We start from the raw sequence: 21085 nt of genomic DNA, 5'->3' as shown, positions 1-21085 counted from the left end.
ATGGCGGGCTGGTGTCTCTCCAGACTCTGCCTTTCTCTTTCCTGTCTTTCTCCTTGGGTTTCCTGCCTGCCTCTAAGCTGCCTTGCCATAGGCCAAAGCAGCTTATTTATTAACCAATGGAAACAACATATACTCACTGCATACAGAAAGACATCACACAGCAGACATGCAAACATGTAAACACACACACACACACACACACACACACACATACACACACTATCACTATTTCAACAGGAGAAACCTATATTCATTATACTCTCTACAAGCTTTCTGAGCAGAGGTCTGTGTCCTGTACAATAGCATCCAAAACAGTACCTGGCACAGAGTAGCACAAAACAAATACATGTTAACCGAATAGCCACATGAATTAACACAGCAAAAGCCATTATGTTAATTGTGTTTCTTCTTTATTCATTTATTTTTGGTTTTTCAAGACAGGGTTTCTCTGTGTAGTCTGTCTGTCCTGGATCTCGCTCTGTAGACCTGGCTGGCCTCGAACTCATAGAGATCCACCTGGCTCTGCCTCCCGAGTGCTGGGATTAAAGGCGTGTGCCACCACCACTCAGCCTTCTTTATTTCTTAAACAGAATCTCGCTCTTTTGCCCAGGCTGGCCTCAAACTAAAAAAATCTCCTGCCTCTTGACTGTTAGGGTTACAGGTGTACACCACCATGCCTGACCTGTGTTAGGGTTACAAGTGTACACCACCATCCTGACCTGTTTATTCTGTAAACAGTATTGTTGTGTGTATGATGTTTGGGTGGATGTGTGCCATGATTTTCATACAGAGGCTTGAGGACAACTTTGGGTATCAAGGTCAAGTCCTTGGACCTATTCAACAAGTGCCCTTCCTTGACAAGTCATCTCAACAGCCCTGGCGTGTGCTTTTAAATTGACTCAGTGGTGAACCCCTTCTCTGAATTGAAGCAAACCTTCAAAGGGACGCCCCTGGGACTCAGATCCACGTATTCTGGGCTGAGTGTGAGGCCCTGTGTGCTTCTCGAAGCACCTTCAGCATTAGCCGGAAGAGCTGCTGCACCCACTGGAACGGTGGGGAGGGACTCCATAGACTGATGACTCACGTTGATGAACCTAACAGCCTAATAACGTTAGGCTCTTAATAAGGACAGCCTACTAATCCATAGAGACTTAACTGTCCTTGTTAGTGTCCTCTTGAAAACTCTTCCTTGTGTATGCACATCATCAAATGGCTTTAGAAACCGAGTGAGATAGCATACCTGATATCCAGCACGCAGGAGGTTGAGACAGGAGGCTCAAAAAGTCTAGGCCAAAATGAATGGAAACACATGAACTATGAACCAAAGGCTGAGGGGCTCCCAGCTGGATCAGGCCCTCTGAATAGGTGAGACAGTTGATTGGCTTGATCAGTTTGGGAGGCATCTAGGCAGTGGGACCAAGTCCTGTGCTCATTCCATGAGTTGGCTGTTTGAAACCTGGAGCTTATGCAGGGACACTTGGCTTAGTCTGGGAGGAAGGGACTGGACCTCCCTGGACTGAGTCTACCAAGTTGATCACAGTCCTCGGGGGAGGACTTGTCCTGGAGGAGGTGAGAATGGAGGGTGGGCTGGGGGTAAGGGGAGGGCGTGGGAGGGGGGAGAATAGGGGAACCCATGGCTGATATGTAGAACTGAATGGTATTGTAAAATAAAAAATATATATCACAAAAAAAAAAAACAAAAAAAAAAAACAAAACAAAAAAAAAAGGGCTGGAGAGATGGCTCAGCGGTTAAGAGCACTGACTGCTTTTCCAAAGGTCCTGAGTTCAATTCCCAGCACCCACATGGTGGCTCACAACCATCTGAAATGAGAAATAAATAAATAAATAAATAAATAAATAAATCTAAAAAAAAAAGTCTAGGCCAGCCTGAGTTATCTAGAGAACCTGTCTCCACCCAGACCAGACCCTGCTTTAGAAGACATCTCTAAAATAGTTCCTGGGAAAATCTGAGAGCACTTCCTCGGTGCTGATATACACAACTTTAAATAGAGGTGTCTTTTTTTTTTTCTTTTTGCATATGACCAATGCATCCAAACAAAAAGGTTAATGAATTCACAGAGGCTTTCTCTGACTGTACAAGTGAGAAGTTACTCAGGCATTTAGTCACCCTGGGTACAAAGAGCTTCCAGATTAGAAATCTAGATGAGCGGAGATCTTGGTTTTAATTCCACCTCTGCTTCCAAGCATCCTGATCTTTGGGAACTTTCTAAGCAGGGACTGCTTGCTGAAAGCAAGAGGACTGAGTGTGAAAGAAGTAGAATGTTCCTCCAGCTGGGCCAGTCGGTGGTGCTTATCCAGAAGCACTTTTAGCATCTACAAATGGCATAAGGGGTGCTGAACACGAAAAGCTGGTAGTGCGTTCATCGCAGTGGATGCTGACATGAAGAGCTGGTAATGTGTTCACCTTAGTGGCTAGTGTGGATACTAAAATAAGGTTCAAACTCCACGGACTTAAACCATGGTTGTCCTTCAGCTGAATGACTCAAAACTCTCACAGGGTTGAGTAAAGAGCCCTGATGCCCAAAGCCCTTGAGAAGGAAAATGAAACCCAGTGAGGATGCCCTGAAATTAGCCTGAGCCGCCCTTAGCAACTGCTGGTTCCAGCAGGACCCACTTAGCTGGGGTCTCTTAAACTCCTAGTGCTCAATTTCCCTGCATACATTTCCCGATGCTGCTTATCCTGTAAAACGAAATACTGTGTAACAGATGGATGAGACAAAGCTAATTTGACAACAGCCAGAGGAAATCAGTCTCTCAAGGTCTCTGAAGTCCTGAGACCAGAAAGGAAAGGTTGGAGTCCTTGCTGGCTGTTTGCTTTTATTTTCCTTCATGGCTTCAGTTTTCCTTTCCTGAACTTGCCTCTTCAGAACTCGCATGTATAGATGCTCATAAACAACGCAAGGACAATACCAGGCTGTGGAGAAAGGTCACAGCCCTTGCTGCCAACAGGCACAGCCCAGCTGGCTGCATTAGTGGAAATTTACAAATGATAAAAGTGCACTGTCACTTTAAGAGCTGCCCCCCACTTGGGGACTTCAAACTGTGGAGTAACCCTTGTAGCAAAGAAGTGCTTAATTCCTTACCTTTCTGGAGAGAGCGCTATTGATCAAGCTTGTAAAGTTAATGGTTAATCCTACACATTGTTGCAGTTTACTCTGGAGCCACAGACGTTTCAATACTTCTAAGTCATCAGCTCTCAGGTTTCACTGTTAGGAAATCCCAGCTATGCTCATTAGGCCCACCTGTGCAAGCCTAAAATTCTAGGAATTGTTTCCGTTTTTCTCCTGATTAGGAGATTTAGTGTGTGTGTTATGGAAAACACAAACCTAATGACTGTTTTGAAAAGATCTAGGCAAAGGGTCATGACAACAGTTTGCTACTTAGCACAACTCTAAACAAATCTCCAGAGAGCAGCTTAGTGACGCAATAATTCCAGCTCATTGTCAGCGAATAAACACCAGGCAGCTACAGACATGTTTAATTAATTCCTGCACTCTCCTCAAATACAAATTAGCAAAAAGTAGCATTTTGTGACTTGGAAGTAATTGCCCACATGCCTGGGGGCAGGGCTGCAGCTGTATAGTTTCAGCATGGATTACATACAGAACCTAAGAGACTGAATACTTATTTGGAAACGAACATTTTATTTTACAGAAAAGGCAAGATCCAGCGTAAATCCTGGCAAGGGAGCCACAAGCCACACAGTTCCACTGCAGGGACAGCAGACATCTCCTCCGACCAAGGGTGACAACTGAATCCAGTGGGGAGAATTGCTTCACAGGGCTGCTCAGGCACCCTGGGAACGCGGTGTCCTACTTAGGGTTTCTATTGCTGTGAAGAGACACCACGACCTCAGCAGCTCTTATACAGAAAACATTTAACTGGGGCTGGCTTACAGTTTCAGAGGTTCAGTCCATTGTCATCATGGTAGGAAGCATGGCGGCATGCAGGCAGACATGGTGAGGGAGAAGTAGCTGAGAGTCCTACATCTGGATCTGCACTCAGCAGGAAGAGAGACCCTGGGCTAGGGTTGGACTTTTGAAACCTCAAAGCCCACCCCCAGTGACACACTTCTAACAAGGTCACACCTACTCCAACAAGGTCACACCTCCTAATCCTTCTCAAGTTGTGCCTTTCCCTGATGACTAAGCATTCAAATCTAGAGCCTGTGGGGGCCATTCCTCGTCAAAACACCACAGATAGAGATCAGACCCCTAGACCCACTAAACCAAACCCAGTGGAGCTCAGCCGCCTCTTCTAATAAGCGGAACCAAGTGAGGATGACGCCCGCTGAGGTTAAAGACTGCTCCAGCAGCAAGTGTGGGAGAAATAGACAATCTTCTCTGTGTGTTTGAGTTAGGGTCTCACTCTGTGTCCCAGCTAGACTGGAACTCACTGTGTAGTCCAGGTTGGCCTCAGATGCACTGTGATCCTCCTGCATCAGCGGCCAGAGTAGGCAATTTTGCCATATTTGGCAAGACCATGGGTGATTCTGAATGGCAGAGTACAGGTTTAAACCACCACACCCAGCTGTTTTTCATTTTTGTGTCTTCAGTGTTTAAATGTTGAAACACACACACACACACACACACACACACACACACAATTACAAACATTGAATATTGTGAAAATATGGAGCAGAATGTGTCTTGTATAACAGAGGAGGATCTTGAATTCTGATTCTCTTGCCTCTACTTCCCCAGTTGGGGGTGGGGGTTATAAGAATGTGCTACCACATCTGGACTATGCGGTACCCAGGGTTTTGTGCATTCGAGATGAGCACTCTCTCAGTTGAGCTACATCTCCACTCTGAATGTTAGTCTTTTCTATTTTGCAACTCCAGAAATAATCAGTATCTGGGCAAATTGATATTTCTATAACTGAGATTGTTAAATTTTTTAAAAAGGTTGCCTCTTACAAATCTTCTACTAGTAGTGGCTGCAGTTGTTCATTTTCCCACATATTTGCCAATATTGAGTATTTTCATGGTTTTGAATCTTTGCTAATCTCATGGAAGAGGACACTTCATTCTCTAGACTTCTCCATTTTGTTGTGACCGTGGTTCCTTCCCAGCAGCCAGCACACTGTTGCTCCTGCCCCACCCCCAGGGCTGGGGGTGGGGTCTAGGGCCATATGCATGCTACGAGAGCACTCTGCCTCAACGCTGCTTTTTTTTTTTTTTTTTTTGGTTTTTCGAGACAGGGTTTCTTTGTGTAGCCCTGGCTGTCCTGGAACTCACCCTATAGACCAGGCTGGCCTCGAACTCAGAGATCTACCTGCCTCTGCCTCCCGAATCCTGGGGTGAAAAGCGTGCGTCCCCACCACTAGGTCCTGATGTTGCTCTTAAAGAGAGAACTGGTGGGTTCATTTCATGGGTTCGGACCATAGTTCTGATAGCAATACGGGAAAAGGCTGACAGAACGGAAGAACTCATGTACAGCCAGGAAAACCACTGTAACACCCCAGGCAAGAAGCGGCAAGTGCCTTCCTTAGTGGTGGGGGTGTGCACAGACAGGGGTGATGTGGGGCAATACAATGTGGGACAAGAACACTGGTACCGAGGAGGTGGAAGGCCGGGAGCCCTGCAGACTGGCCTCTGGAGTGCAGAGTGGGTTCTGCAGATCCATGTGACCACGACGAGCCCTGTCTCCTACCCTGTTGTCTGGGGCCTTGTTCTCAGGCTTTCTTGTTCCAGCACCATAGTGTTCATCAGTTTTCTGTATTTTCTTTTTCTACACTATTGTGGTGTGTGTGTGTGTGTGTGTGTGTGTGTGTGTGTGTGTAGGGTACATGCCAAAGGGCATGTGTGAAAGTCAGAGGACAACCCATGTGTGTCCCAAAATCAAATTCAGATGGTCAGGCTTGGCCTTCACCCTCTCAGCTCCCCAGAGGCTCCAGCAATACCAACTTTGTATGATTTCTACTTTCCCACGGGAGTCTTCAGCCTAGAGCCTGTTCAAGACGCTCGTTCCTCAGTCATCACACATCCAGTTCTCTCCTTTACAACCTCCCTTGCTTCTAGTCTCCCACACCCCTTTTCCATGAGAGTCCCATGTAGCCAAAGCACAACACACTACGTAACTGAACGTGGATCCTCCTCGCCACTCCCAGAACTATGCACCAGCATGCCTGGTTTATTCTATTTTTTTTTTAAACAATCACTCATCATGGATTAATTAATTCATTCACTTATTTAATGTTTATCGAGAGCTTTGAACACACCAGGCACAATTCTAGGAGCTGAAAAGAAAAATCAGCAAATAAGAAAAACAACTTCTCTCCTTCCTCAAAGCTCAGCCACTCCAGTACTTGCTGAAGTTTCTTCAGTCAATAATCTGCTGTCATCATTTCCCTGGAATTTTCCTTCAGAAGGTTGACATTGGTTCCAACAATGTCAACCCCAGGAATCTTTTCTTGGCATTGACCTCCGTGATCTTGACCCATCTCTTTCCTTAGCTTCCTTTACCTTGGACATCTCCACCGCTGGTTTTCCTTCTGATTGTCTGAAAGGTATTACTTCTGCCTTTCCCTCATTTTCCCAGTCAAAGACTGGCTCTCAGATATGCAGTCCTAATGTGTACTGTACTTATTTGGATGTACATGATAATGAATATACTGGTTTGTTTTCTGAAGTGTGTTCCATGGAGCAGATATGCTTTGGGTCATTTATAGATGTTATGTAAAGTTTCAGAAGGTTCTGTGACCACATGCTCTTGGGAAATGGGTAAACACTGGGCTTGTCTACATCAGATCATCCTAGAGAAATTAGGCTGCCAATGAGAATTAGGCATTGCTTTGGAAGAAATGATACACAGTCTGGAGAGTAGGCTGTGGGCTGCTCTAAGTTGTATAAAACTGACTTTCCAGCTTTATCAGGTTGTCCTGGCTAGTTTTATGTCAACTTGACATACACTAGAGTCATTGGAGAGGAGGAAGACTCTAGAGAAAAATGCCTGCATAAGATCAGGCTATAGACAAGCCTGTAGAGCATGTTCTTAATTAATGGTTGATGGGGGAGGGCCCAGCTCATTGTAGGGGGAGCATTCCTGGGCAGGTGATCCTGGGTTCTATAAGAAAGCAGGCTGAGCAAGTCATGGGGAGCAAGCCAGTAAGCAGCACTCCTCCATGGCTTCTGCATCAGCTCCTGCCTCCAGGTTCCTGCCCTGTTTGAGTTCCTGTCCTGACTTCCTTTGATGATAAACAGTGACATGAAAGTGTAAGCCAAATACACCCTTTCCTCCCCAAGTTGCTTTGGTCTTGGTGTTTTATCACAGCAATGGTAACCCTAACTAGGACACTTCCCCAGATTGACTCCATTTTACAAAGCAAAAGTTGCCTCTGATTGTCTGCAAATGCTAAAGTTGAGCAGATCAGTATCTTGTTTGTCACATAGATGCTGCCACCCACAGGCACGGATGGATGAATTTATTCTGCGAGCAGAGAAGTACTGCCTACATACTTTGCAAAGTAGATTGTGCCTGTATGGGTACAGAGTGTATTAAAGCCGTATCAGAAGGGCTGGGTATATAACTCGGTTAGCAGACCGCTTGCCTGTCATGCAGGAGTCCATAGGCTGGATCCTCAGCAGCACATAAAGCCAAGAGTAGCGGTGAAATCCATCACTTGGGAGGGAGAGATGGGAAGATCAGCCAAAGTTCAAAGCCATTCCCAGGGTAGTCTGAGTATGATGAGATGAGATGATGTGGGGGTGGGGAGGTAGGAGCAGGGGGGGGGGAGGAGAAAGAGCGAGAGAGCCATAACAGAAGAAAAAAACAAAAACAAAAAACAACAACAACAAAACAGGCCCATGAAGTTTTTTTTTCACAGTGCTGGATTAAACCTAGGTGACCCTGAGCGTGCCAAATGCTCTACCACTGAGCTATAACCGCTGTCCTCAGGCCCATAAATTTACCTAACAAGATAGACCAAGGAAACAGAATTCCCACCTGGACCTCCAAAAGGAAGGTTGCTCTACACTGTCTTGACAATGGCCCCACCAACCTGTCAAGGCACCAACAGGCAGGGATCCCCCAACTGTCTGGGGTAGGAGGAGGCTTCAGGTCAATGGAGTCCCCCTACTTCAACTGCGTGATGCTGCCCGCACCTGGCACAGAACCTAGCTAGTTTGTCTTTTCAAGGACTTACGAAGACCACACTTTAGGAAACATTAGACTAGACAGGGTCCTCTGAGAGTCGAGACCTTATCATATCTATTTGTTCATGTGTTCCCTAGAGAACCCTGAAGACCAGTTTGGTCCCAGAGGTATTTGATACATTTCAGAGGGCAGCGATTAAGCTGAAGGCAATAGAGGACAATACTAAGGGGTCAGAGGTGTGTGAATCATGTTGAGAAATACTAGCTTGGTTGTAGGAAAAGGAAGGAGGAGGAAACTATGTCAGCAAATTAGATAAGATTCCTGAAGAGACACAAACTAGCAAAGCTCCAGAAGACAGCTTCAGTAGACCTACAAGTAAATAGACGAAGTCACTAATTTCAGACTGGACACGGTGGTAGAGGTCTGGAACCCAGCACTAAGGTGACAGAGAGACAGGAGAAACACAGATTTGAGGCCAGCCTGGGCTGCGCAGGAAGTTCAAATTCAGCCTAAGACACATAGTGGGAGTCTCGCTCTCTTCCATATATATATCACATATATACATTCAAAAATCAAAGAGAAAAACTATTCATAAACAAGAGCCTAGGAGTTGGAGATGGTCATTGGTTAAGAGCACTGGCTGCTCTTTCAGGGCACCTGCATGGTGGCTCACAATCATTTCTAACTCCATCTCCAGGGGTCCAACACCCTCTCTGGCCTCCGTGGGCATGAGGCGTGTACTTGGCATATAGGCATACATGTAGGCAAAACACTCATATAGGGAAAATTATCTGTCTATCTATCTATCTATCTATCTATCTATCTATCTATCTATCTATCTATGATCTATCTATGATCTATCTATCTATCTATCTATCTATCTATCTATCTATCTATCTATCTATCATCTACCTGTCTATCTATCTATGGAGACAGGGTTTCTCTGTAACCACTCTGGCTGTCCTGGAACTTGCTCAGTAGACCATCTGCCTGCCTCTACATCCCTAGTGTTGGGATTAAAGGCATGCGACACCACCACCCAGTGATATAATTTTTTTTAAGAAGAAAAAAAAAAGCCTGGGCCTAGTTGGCTTTCTAGTTAAATTTAACAAAGTAACAACTAGGTACTATCTAATATAATGGTTAAGAAATTCGTAACTACTGGGTCAGATATGGACCCTGAAGTTTCGGAGAGGACACAGTGGGGGGAGGGGTGGTGGTGTTAAATTCCTTGTATCAGGAGAAATGTTGCTGAGCCACCCAGGGCACCTGATTCCTTGAATGGGCTAGAATGAGGTTGGCTCTGGGTCTGTTGGACACAGGTTCTGTGATATTTTTTTGATCAAGCATCAACTTTAGTAATGTTGTTGTTGTTGTTGTTGTTGTTGTTGTTGGTGGTGGTGGTGGTGTGTGTGTGTGTGTGTGTGTGTGTGTGTGTGTGTGTGTGTGTCTGCTATAGGGGACTGAATGTGGGACCCCAAGCTTGCTAGGTAAGCACCCTACCTAATCCTGCCCCCTTCTCTCCTCTCCCTCTTTTCCCTCTTCCTCATCTCCCCTACTTCTTCCTCTGCTCCTCCCCTCCCTTTTCTTCTGTGTGTAGAACAGGCTGGTGCTGAACTTGCTCTTCTCACCCACTGGGATCACATCTACTCCGGGCTGTGTAGACCAGGCTGGTGTTGAACTTGCTCTTCTCACCCACTGGGATCACATCTACTCCGGGCTGTGTAGACCAGGCTGGTGTTGAACTTGCTCTTCTCACCCACTGGGATCACATCTACTCCAGGCTGTGTAGACCAGGCTGGTGCTGAACTTGCTCTTCTCACCCACTGGGATCACATCTACTCCAGGCTGTGTAGACCAGGCTGGTGTTGAACTTGCTCTTCTCACCCACTGGGATCACATCTACTCCGGGCTGTGTAGACCAGGCTGGTGCTGAACTTGCTCTTCTCACCCACTGGGATCACATCTACTCCTGGTCCCCAGCCCTTCTCTACTTCAGTTTGAGACAGGCTCTGTATTGACTAGGCTGCCCTTAAACCTGTGACCCTCCTGCCTCAGCCTCCTGAGTAGCCAGAACTATAGGTGTGTAACCTAATACTGCTGAGTAGAAATGGGATATAAGAAAGTTATAAATATCCCAAGTCACCAAATCTCCAGCAAAGGAACTCAGAACCATCTATCTGTGTAGAAATTAGCTTTAAGGTGTGTTAGACTGACAGGAAATATGGCTCAGAAAATAGGGGTTCTTTACTCTGACTAAATCAGGTCAAGCTTGCATTCATAATCCTTAGTAAGGAGTCAGAGAAAATGTGAATGAAGTTCGCCTCAAACAATAGCTGTAACTGTCACCCAATAGATCATTTGTATCCACACCAAAACACTATTTACAGCAATGTGGTGCATTCCCTGTTACTTCTAGACAGTGTGCAGACACCGTCAGGCAGTCAACATGTCAAACTAGAACTTCTGACCTTGGGCGGCGGGCATCCAGTGGGGGACCTCCCTCCACATTCTTCCCATCTCTTCCTTTATGCTTGAAAACCTCTTTTTTTGTGGGAGGAAAGACAGGGCTTGTGAATGGGCTTCAGTGTCCTATAAAAATGGCCCGACTGGCAGGACAGCTCAGTAGGTAGGTAAAGGGTAGAGGAGCTTGCTGACAAGTCTGATCCCTGGAACTCACATGATGGAAAGAGAGAACTGACTTCCACAAGCATCCTCCGATCTCTACAGATATGCCATGGTATGCATGTGTATACATACACAAAAATAAATAAATATAGTAATCAAAATAACTTTGTAATGGCTCACGATGAGTTAAAATGTAGCTCAGTGGTGGAGCACTTGCCTCGATGCTCAAGGCCCTGGCTTAAATTCTTAGCACAGCAAACCAACCAACTGAAGCAGATCAAACAGGAAAAGAGGCCCAAGAGAGATGACCTGTCCTCTGTTATGTGAGGACACTGAGAATGTGCACTCTTATCCATCTGTGAATCTGGCTCTCACTGGGCACTGCATCTGCTAATACCATGTTCTTACCTTTCCTATCCTCCAGCGCTGTGAGAAAGTAATTTGCTTTTCTTTCTTTTCTTTTTCAGTGTGTGTGGAGGCCAGAAGAGGGTGTCGGGTTCCCTGAAACTGGAGTTGCAGGAGGTTGTGAGCTGCTGTGTGGGTGCTGGAACCAAACTCAGGTCTTCTTAAAATGTAAGTTTTAAGAGCCAATTGGGAACAAGCCTAAACTAAGGCCATGCTTCATAATTCATAAAAAGTCTTCATGTCATTACTTAGGAGCTGGCAGTCCAAAGAAAGACCCATTATCATTGTTACTGTGTGTATGTGAAATATAGGCACATGCATGCATGAATGTGGAGGGCAGTGGACATCTTGCAAGAGTCAGCTCTTTCCTTCTTCTGTGGATCGAGGGACTGAGCTAGGTTATCAGACTGGCAAGGCCCCTAAGCCATCTCGTCATCTCCTAGTTGAATTTTGACAAAGGTGCAGAAACAGTTCAATGTGGAGAGCAAGCCTTGTAAACCAGTGGATATCTAAAGATGAAAACAATGAAGTCACACCTCATACCTTATGCAAAACCCAACTCAAACTGTATCATGGATGTAAATACAACATGTGAAACATTTAAGAATAAAATGAGAAGAAAATGTTTCAATCTAAGGTGGGACAAAGACTTCTAAAGTCAATTCATTGAAGGAAAAATGTATAAATTGCATTCCATCAAAGTTAAAAAGGCTACTCTGTAGAAAATGCTGTGAAGTCAGAAAAACAAGTTACAGATCGGGAGGAAATATCTGTAAACCACATAGTGTCTAGAATATATCAAGAATGCACAAAACTCAACAATACAAAGCAAATCCAGTCACAGTATGAGTAAAAGACATCCTATTAAAAAGGACACACACACAAGCAAATATTTAAAAGATTCCAGTCTTGTCAGAAATTAGGGAAAAGTAGATTAAAGCTGCAGTGAGTGACGGGGAGGACAGCTCAGCGGGTAGAGGCACTTGGTATAACCAAGCCTGATGACGGAAGTTTAATCCACAGGCCCCACGTGGTGAAGGAGAGAGCCCACACATACAAGCATGCAATCATAATAACAGTAATAATGTTTTTTAACCACGGTAAGATATTTCTATATTCCAGAATGGCTAAAATAAAAAACAGCGACATTCCCGAAGGCTGATAGACATAGTACATATGGTGGGCAACGCACATTGGGTTATTCACTCTGAAAAAGAGTCTGGCAGTCTCTTGAAACTACGCATGCCACTGCTGTAGATTGGATTACTGATTTAAGAAAAAGGTACTTCCCGCAAAGAAAACAGCAGGCCCAGATGGTTTCACTACTGAATTCTACCAGACATTTAAAGAAGGATTAATAGCAAATTTTCACAGATACCTCAGGAAATACTTCCCAATTCATTTTTGAGGCTAATATTACCTGACATGAAAATCAGACATCAGCACATGGTCTTTAAACAGCAAAAACACCTTCAAACGGGAAAGTGCTAACACCCCCTCCCTTGCTTTGACTTTCAAATAAAACTTAACTTAAAACAAAACCCTGTAAGTTTTTGCTGACTAGCTTGTAATCACAATGGCTACTATAATATTTAGTAGATGACACACAGGCTACATGACTTTAGTACTTATGGATCTCCTTAGCACCGGGTTTATATAGGTCTCCTAAGCACTGGGATTACAGGAATGTACTACCACACCTTGCATAAAGCTGTTTCTTTTATGGGTTTTCTGTTTCGCTTTTAGACAGGTCTTGCTACATCAGCCAAGTTGGTCTAAGTGATGAAGACACCAGCCCCCAAGTACTGGAGTAACAAGCATGCACTACACTCCAATTCCTTGATGAGATTTATCATAAGGGTCCTCAGTTCATTCTGTGGGGTTTTAAATTTAAATTTATTTTGTGTATATTGTATACCAGGATGCATATGTCATATGCCATCTCATAGGTCTAACTTTTTTTTTTTTTTTTTTTTTTTGAGAGATAGATAACCAGTGTTCAATCCTTAGCTGGTAACTTAGGAACCATATTACCTTGGCCAAGATACCTTACATTCTCCAAAGCAGAGTTTTTCTCTCTGTATAATGAAGACAAAGGAGATTTCAGAGTTGTGACGGTTCCAATAATGAATGGCAAATCCAGCCTACTTTTAAAAATCCACCCTTTATTACTAAGTGTGATAAAAATAGACGCCCTAGTTCTAATTTTACCTTGTGGTCTCTCAAATAGAAATTCACAAACCGTCCTTTACTTATTGTTTCCTCAAGCCCTCAACTGTGCTATCAGAGGTGGAGGGGGAGAAACACCCAGACATTTCATGGAGTGAGCGTGCGCTCAGAAAGTTCTCTGCGGACTTGTCGGCTGACAGGCGTTGGATTATGCGCGCCTTCTCTCTAACCAGCCGCCGTCCAAAGGGAAGGATAAGACTTCACGCTGAGTAGCTAGTTATGAACTCTTACAGCTACACGTCTCTTCCGCATCTAGAATTCGTCTGTTACAATGGTATGGAGTTGAAGCAGGCGAAGCTCTGTTTCTCTTGGATCTCTCAAGTCTGAAGATACCAGGCTTTGCTTTGATCTCATGTGCGCACATCAGCCAACGAATACACTGGTATTGGACAAGAAAAAACCCAAAATGACAGCGGCTTGCAGCCCTATTGTTTGGGAAAAATATTCGCTGGATTTTTTTCTTGAGTATCTTTCAGACTCCCGAAGAGAACTCTGAAGACACCAACACCCCGATATCCTTGTCAAACATTGGTCTGAAGGTTATTAAGTCGGGTGTTTACTGTAATTAACAGGTAGCCCGTGGAGTGTTGCAACATAGACGGTGAGTCCAGCCATTTCCATTTTGTGAGGATGAATTAGCCTAAAAAATGTTTAGTATTACAGTAGCCTGGAGTAGCGGTGCACGCCTATGACCCCATTATTGGAAGGAGTTCAAAGCCAGCCTGGGATTCATTAGGAGACCAGCTCAAAACCAAAACCAACCCCTCCCCACCCCCATCCAAAAGCCAAGGATTCAGTGGTGGCATCCCTGCTCCGATCCTCGTGTAAGTATTCTGTAACTCTGATGCTCGCCTTTCTCCCATCCAGTCACTTCATCAAAGCCGGGCTTGGGAAACCGTTCTTTCAGAACCCACCCATCCCAACAGGCTCACAGCCGAGGCCACTCCAGGCTATGACGCATCCCCAGCCCGCGGCTGCAAGAACCCGGGTTCTCCGCCCGGAACTGCACAAGCTTCCGGGAACTACACCTCTGCACAGCCGGAGAGAAAGCGCGCTCCAGGCTCCGCACCACGCAGGCGCTCACGCGGACCGGGAGAGGACTGGGGGGCGGGGCTGAGGCGGGAGGGGCGGGGCTTAGAGTGGGCGGGGAGGAGAAGGGGCGGGGCGGGTGGGAAGGGCTTCAGTCCGCCCGGAGAGTTCAGCTCCTAACCTGCTGCCAGCTTAGCTCAGCTCTTTGATGCTGGTTCTCTGCTCTGGCTGCCACCTTGGGAGACTGGCTGGCTCAGCCCCTAGTGCCAGCACCTAATCCCCAGCTGGCCCCTAGTCCTCACCGGGCCAGGCGCCGGAGCTGTGTTGTGCGGGCATGTTCTCTGGAAGTTTCTATATCCAGAAACTTCCACCACCAAAACAGTCCGGGACAAAATACGAATATATTTGGGTCATGATAAGTAAAGTATTCCCAGGACCTAACTTAAAAGATATCTTTGTGGTTAAGAAGTTAATTACCTTTAGATTTATTTTTATTTACTTTTGTCATAAAATCAGATTGATTCATAGAAATACATGTGGAACGTGACGTGTCTGATGAGTGTCAAAATTACAGAATGCTTAAGCTAGGCTGATCGGTGAGCAACAGACACTGAGCACTAGGAAACAAAGTGCTTGTTACGCGACATACACCGCTCAGCTCCTTACACGGGATGTGTTTCTTCAGAGGCTAACCCATTTTTCTAGTTTATGAACCACCTCAGCTGAATTTCCCCACTTTAGTTAAATTTGCCTGGTAACATCTACCCCAATGCTACGCCAGGGTTAATAACCAAAAGGGAATACGCCTTTCAAGGAAGGAAAACACTCTGAAACTTACATAATTGCCTATATAAAGTGTACTTCAGCTGCTATAGTGGCAAAATGTGTGGTGTAATCTTCTTGGGGATGATGACAGTTAAGACAGACACTCCCTAGAGAAATGGATGGATGGGAGGAAAACGATGATCAGGATGGTAAGTGTAGCAATTTAATAATTGCCTGACTAAAGACTCAGAACTTCTTCATGTTAAACTTCAGGAAAGAGCATTGAAAGATGGCTGAAAAGAGAGAATTCCTTTTCTTCAATAATGAACATCATAAAAATAAAAAAGAACCTTCATAATTCCTACTCCAAGAAAGACTAGCATTAGCTGATCAGCATGCCCATTCCTCTGAGTTATGTATTTAGAAGTGGCTTCTCTCTGGGGATTAGGAACCGGTAAAGGTGTTTGAATTTAATGTGTTTTGGCCGTACAACTGAAATGATTACCTTTATTTTGTGTATGTGTGGCAGTCAGAGGACAGCTTGCCGAGTGATTCCCTCCTCCGACTGTCTGGGGCCTGTGCCTGCGCTCTCCTCTAATGTGGGTTCTGGGATGGAATTCAGGTGTCCTAATGTCTATCTGCTGAGCCATCTTGCTGGTCCTATTATAGTAATGATTGTTGGGCCTACTTGTTAAGCATTTAACCACATTTCTCAAATTTATCTATAAATCTATCAAGTTAAACACTTTCATTCTTTGATAAATGCTCAGCAAGCTTACTAATTTACTATGTTAAATTTCACATTTACATACTTATATAGTAGGATTTTCTTAAGCATTTCATGTTAGAATAATGTACAGAAAAAGCAAATTAAATTCCTTTTATATTTAAAATTTGTTTATAATTTCAATTATTAAATTTCTCAAAAAATATGAAATTCACACACTGTTTTATATCTGATTGTCTCTGGTACTTCTCATCCCCAGAAGGTCTGTAATCATGTGGCTGCTCATCCAGCCCCGAATACTTAGTGTGGTCTTGGGAGTGCTGAAATTGCTGTGGAGTGAGCACATGGCTTTTTCTCACTGGGACAAAATGCCTGTGAAAATCACCTTGAAAGGAGAAAAGCCTTGTTCTCACTCAGGATCTCAGAGGTTTCCATCCACGGACACCTGCATTATTCCTCTGGGCCTGTCACAACGCAGCAGGTCCTGTTGGGAACATGTGTTGGGAAAGGTCGGCTACCTCATGGCAGCCGGTAAGTGAAGAGAAAGAGAGAGCAAGATGCTGGGGGATACCAGTGTCCCTTCAGGGCATCCCCAGTTAGGTCACTAATAGTTGTCTATTAGGCCCTGCCTCTTATCCACCACCTCTTCATAGCACCAGGCTGAGGACCAGGCCTTCAAGTCTGGGCCGTAGGGGGTGCTCCAGACTCAGGCTGTAGCAGTGAGCTTCCAGCCTGCTGTTTTAACTCCTGGCTCTGCCACTGACTGCGTTTCTTTGAGCAGGTTAGGGACTGCTTTATGATAAGTTTTTTGTACCCTGATAGGCTTCTCCGACAATGCAGCAATCCAAATCAGACCTAACTAGGTCCAGTTTAATGGGTAAAGCATTCCTGGGTGATTCCCAGGCCGCAGAGAGGAGCCAGTGATGGGAGACCAGAGACTGGAAGAACCAGAATAACCACGTGTCTGTCTTCAGGGATGCAGCTTATACACCCTGTGGGCGTGGTCTTGAGCCTCTCTGGGGGAGGAGCCGTGTTTGGCGGGCTTTGAAGGGGCGGGTTTAGGGAAAGAGATGGTGGGGGAGTTGAGGTGGATCTTCCACCAGAACACTTTGTATTCTGGTTTTCATCTGGAAAGGTCCAATAGTGTACCCTTCACAGAGCTGGGAGTGTTCCCTGGCACTGTGTCTCTTCAGGCATCACTAATCTTCAGTAGCCTGGTTAGTCCATGCACCTAGCCAAGGGCTTTTCGGTGTTCAGGAAGACTTGGATTGGTCAAATGCTAAGAATTTCAATTAAATATAATTTAAGTTGTAAATTTTTAAAAATTTGTTAAATTCTTTAAAACATAATGTGGTGACATTTTATCTGTGTACACCAATAAAGTTTATCTGAGGATTGAAGAAAAAGCCAACAACTATAGTAAGTAGGCAGAGATCTGTCTGGATCTCTGTGAGTTCAAGGCCACACTGGGAACAGAGCCAGGTATGGTGGTACACACCTTTAATCCCAGCACTAAACATAAAGGTCTGGAGGTCTGTACAGAAGTGACAGAGCTGGGCAGGAAGAGGAAGTGATGTAGCTGGACAGAGATAGGAAATGAGATGGTAGAATAGAAAAGCATATAGGAGTGGGTATACAGAACATAGGTCTCTTTGGTGGAGGATCTCCAAGCGTAAGAATGTAGCTGGCTTCTTTCTGCTTTTCTGATCTCTCAGCTTTTTACCCCAGTATCTGGCTCCGGGTTTTTATTAATAAGACCGTTTAGCAATTCGTCTACAACATAAAATATCCTAAACACACTGTATACAGAACAGCACAGTGTAGTATAAGTTATGTTATTAGATCTTAGTAAGCATAATATTATGTTTCATGTTATACTAATTTCTTCAATGTAGCCATTTGGCGTTATATTCGTTTTCTAATAGAGGACAATTGATTTATTTGGGAGCTGATAAATTGATGTTATATGCTATCTTAGTTAGGGTTTTCACTACTGTGATGAAACACCATGACCAAAAGCAGCTCGGGGAGGAAAGGGTTAATTTGACTGACTTATCCTAAATCAGGTTCCACTGAAAGAAGCCAAAGCAGGAACTCAAAGGGCAGGAACCTGGAGGCAGGAGCTGATGCAGAGGCCAAGGAGGGGAGCTGCTTACTGGCTTGCTCCTCATGGCTTGCACACTCTGCTTTCGTATAGAAGCGAGGACCACCAGCCCAGGGAGGGCCCCACCCATAACAAGCAAACTTGGCCATATCAATAACTAATTAAGAAAATGCCCTACAGGCCTGCCTACAGCCCGATCTTATTGGGGCAACTTCTCAAATTAGGGTCCCTCCTCTCAGATGACCCCAGCTTGTGTCAAGTTGACATAAAAGTGGGCAGTGCAAATGTCCAGGGTTGTCAGTGACTTGAAGGTTACAGAGTTGGGGCTGCTGGACAAAGATTCCTGTTGAGGGCGTGGAGTAAACAGGAGCATGCATGCCTCCTGGGTTCAACCTTGGCTGACCCCTGGAACAGCTGAGGGTTGCCTGCCATTTAGTGAGACTCCAAAGCCTGTGCAATTCAGCTGTGAGTTATTTTCACAATTAGGGCATTAACCTGGCTCCCTAGGAATCCCTAGGGATCCTACAGATTTTATCTTTGCCTCATTTATAGCGACTTCTTTCAAAAATTTCCTCGTCTGCTGTGAGAAGATAGAGCTCTGCATCTCTCACTGGAGAGTTCAGCTAATCTGAGCTTATTTAAAGTTAATTAAATTCTTCACCTCTTTTTTTGTTTTCTCATCTACCTAATGAAAAGATTAGTGACATGGAATGAGGCTAAGCCTTCAATCTCTGGTAGGTCACATGCACCTTTAAAAGGTGATAATATTGCCCAATAACTCTCCAGTTTCCGAATGCACACTACCGGCAACAGTGTGGAGAGGTAATGAGCCAGAATGGAATTCCTCAACCGGGGTCTGGCAAGGTAGGTCAGCTAGTTAAGGTTCTTGCAGCAAAGTCTGATGACCTGAGTGTGATCCCCCATGACTCGCCTGATGGAAGGAGGAAGGGAATTGACTCCACCAAGTTGTCCTCTGACCTTTGGGCATTTCCCCATCACCACTAAATAAGTAAACGTAGTTCTTACATTTTTTGTTTGTGAGTCTAGGTATCACACAACCCAAGTTACTGAATTACTTTGGAAAAAAAATCAGTTTGTACTCAGCCCTATTCCTCTCTTCAAATAAGATGAGGATTTAAATTGAATTTGGGCCAGGGACTTAGTGAAGTCAGATAGGAGCCCAGATTTAGATTCAAGGACTTGAGGTTCATACTGTTCATATAGCTCTGTGACCTTTTGTGTGTGTGTGTGTGTGTGTGTGTGTGTGTGTGTGTGTGTGTGTGTGTGTGTGTTTACACTTTTTAACAAGATGTAAACATCCTTTCATATCAGTTGACTTCTGTATTTTTAATGACTATAGAATAGTAGAAGAATGTACAATATGTCAAGAATTCCTTATTTCTGAATGTTTAGATTATTTAACAGAAAGCAAAGTACAAAGAATATCCTTGTAGCCAAATATTTGCTTCCGTGTTTAATCATTTTCCCGACATACGGTGCCTGGAGTGGAGCCACTGTGTCAACAGATGCTGACATTTTCAGAGCTGTGGTCTGAATTCCAGATTGCCCTCTAGGAAGGCTGCTCCAGCATCTTATCCATACCCTTGGAATGAGCTTGCTACAGTGCACCCGTGGTGACGGACCTTTTTACGACCTGTGCTTGTGAATTTCACTTTCAAATATTCTTTTTTGTTCGTGTATGAAAAGAATGTATGTGAATTATCAAAGTCCAAATGTGAAGACACATGTAATGTAGAAAGTGAGTGTGCCCAGTCCTTTTGTTATTCAGAGAACAGTATAGCCTGTAGACACTGAGACATGGTGACTTTGGCTTTTCCTATGCCAACTGGTTTTTCCTTTTATTCTGAATTGGCCCTTTATAACCTAAGCTTATTTTTACAACAATATAATTAATTATATATAGATATTTTTATTGATTGTGCTGACTGTATATACATGAAAGATATTACCCTTCTGATGTATTTATGAAGCAATAAAAAGTTCTTATTAATGAAATCAAACCCGAGGCGAGTTATTGGGGTCCATGCTGGTAGATCAGAGAGATAGAACAAGCCACAGCTATCTCACCTCGCCGGATCCTCAGCTGGTCTTGTTTCCTCAGACTGGAAGCTTCTGTGTCCTCATCCAGAATGAATCTCAGCTGAACTGTGCTGCTCGAAAGCCTGAAGCTTAACCAGCCACATGCTTCACCAGCCAAATGCTTAACCAGCCAAATGCTTAACCAGCCAAATGCCGCTAGTTTCTGGTCCTCACGCCTTATATATCTTTCTACTTTCTACCACCACTCCCTAGGATTAAAGGCTGGCTTTCTGGGATTAAAGGCGTGTCACCATGCTTGGCTGTTTCCAATGTGGCCTTGAACTCACAGAGATCCAGAGGGATTTCTGTCTCTGGAATGCCAGGATTAAAGGTGTGTTCTGGTGCTGTGGAGAGACACCATGACCACGGCAACTCTTACAAAAGAAAGCATTTAATTGGGGCTGGCTTACAGTTCAGAGGTTTTTGTCTATTGTCATCATGGCAGGAAGCAGGGCAGATGTGGTGCTGGAGAAGCAGCTGAGAGCTACATCCTAATCCACAGGCAGCAGAAAGAGAGAAATGCTGGACCTGGTGTGAGCTCTTTGGAACTTCCAAGTGTACCCCCAGTGACACACTTCCTCCAACAAGGTCACACTTCCTAATCCTTCTAATCCTATCAACAGGTCCACTCCGTGGTGACACTCAAATCGATGAGCCTATGGGGGCTGTTCGCATTCAAACCACCGCAGCACGTTTATCTTTGTATGTTGTTCAGAACCCCCCTGTGTATTTTTGGCAAGTGTGCTTGTTTTCTTGTTTCCGGTAGGTGACACCTGACCTTGCCAGTTTCCTTCATCCTGTTTTTCTCGACTCAACTTGCCCACACACCATGCCTTTAATCCAGTCCTCAGGAGGCAGAGGCGGGTAGATTTCTGTGAGTTTGAGGCCAGTCTGGTCTATGTGGCAAATTCCAGGACTACAGAGTGAGACCATGTTTCAAAAAAATATTGACATATAATTGATTTTGATTGCTAAAATAGT

The 21085-nt window shown here is 44.6% G+C and overlaps 1 long non-coding RNA gene across 2 annotated transcripts in view; it reads right to left on the bottom strand.

Annotated features, from left to right (window-relative positions):
* The window catches only part of LOC121832668 (uncharacterized), a 33553-nt gene extending 13141 nt beyond the window's left edge, over positions 1–20412 (bottom strand). For both annotated transcript variants that reach the window (XR_013042850.1, XR_006076303.2), the window contains exon 1: positions 20093–20412. This is a non-coding gene — a long non-coding RNA (uncharacterized LOC121832668). The remainder of the gene's footprint in view (positions 1–20092) is intronic.
* Positions 20413–21085: the final 673 nt, after the last annotated feature.

The sequence above is a fragment of the Peromyscus maniculatus genome, chromosome 10, assembly GCF_049852395.1.
Source record: "Peromyscus maniculatus bairdii isolate BWxNUB_F1_BW_parent chromosome 10, HU_Pman_BW_mat_3.1, whole genome shotgun sequence".
Taxonomy (NCBI): domain Eukaryota; kingdom Metazoa; phylum Chordata; class Mammalia; order Rodentia; family Cricetidae; genus Peromyscus; species Peromyscus maniculatus.
The sequence above is the reverse complement of the archived record's forward strand: the minus strand, read 5'-3'. Positions and strand labels throughout refer to the sequence as shown.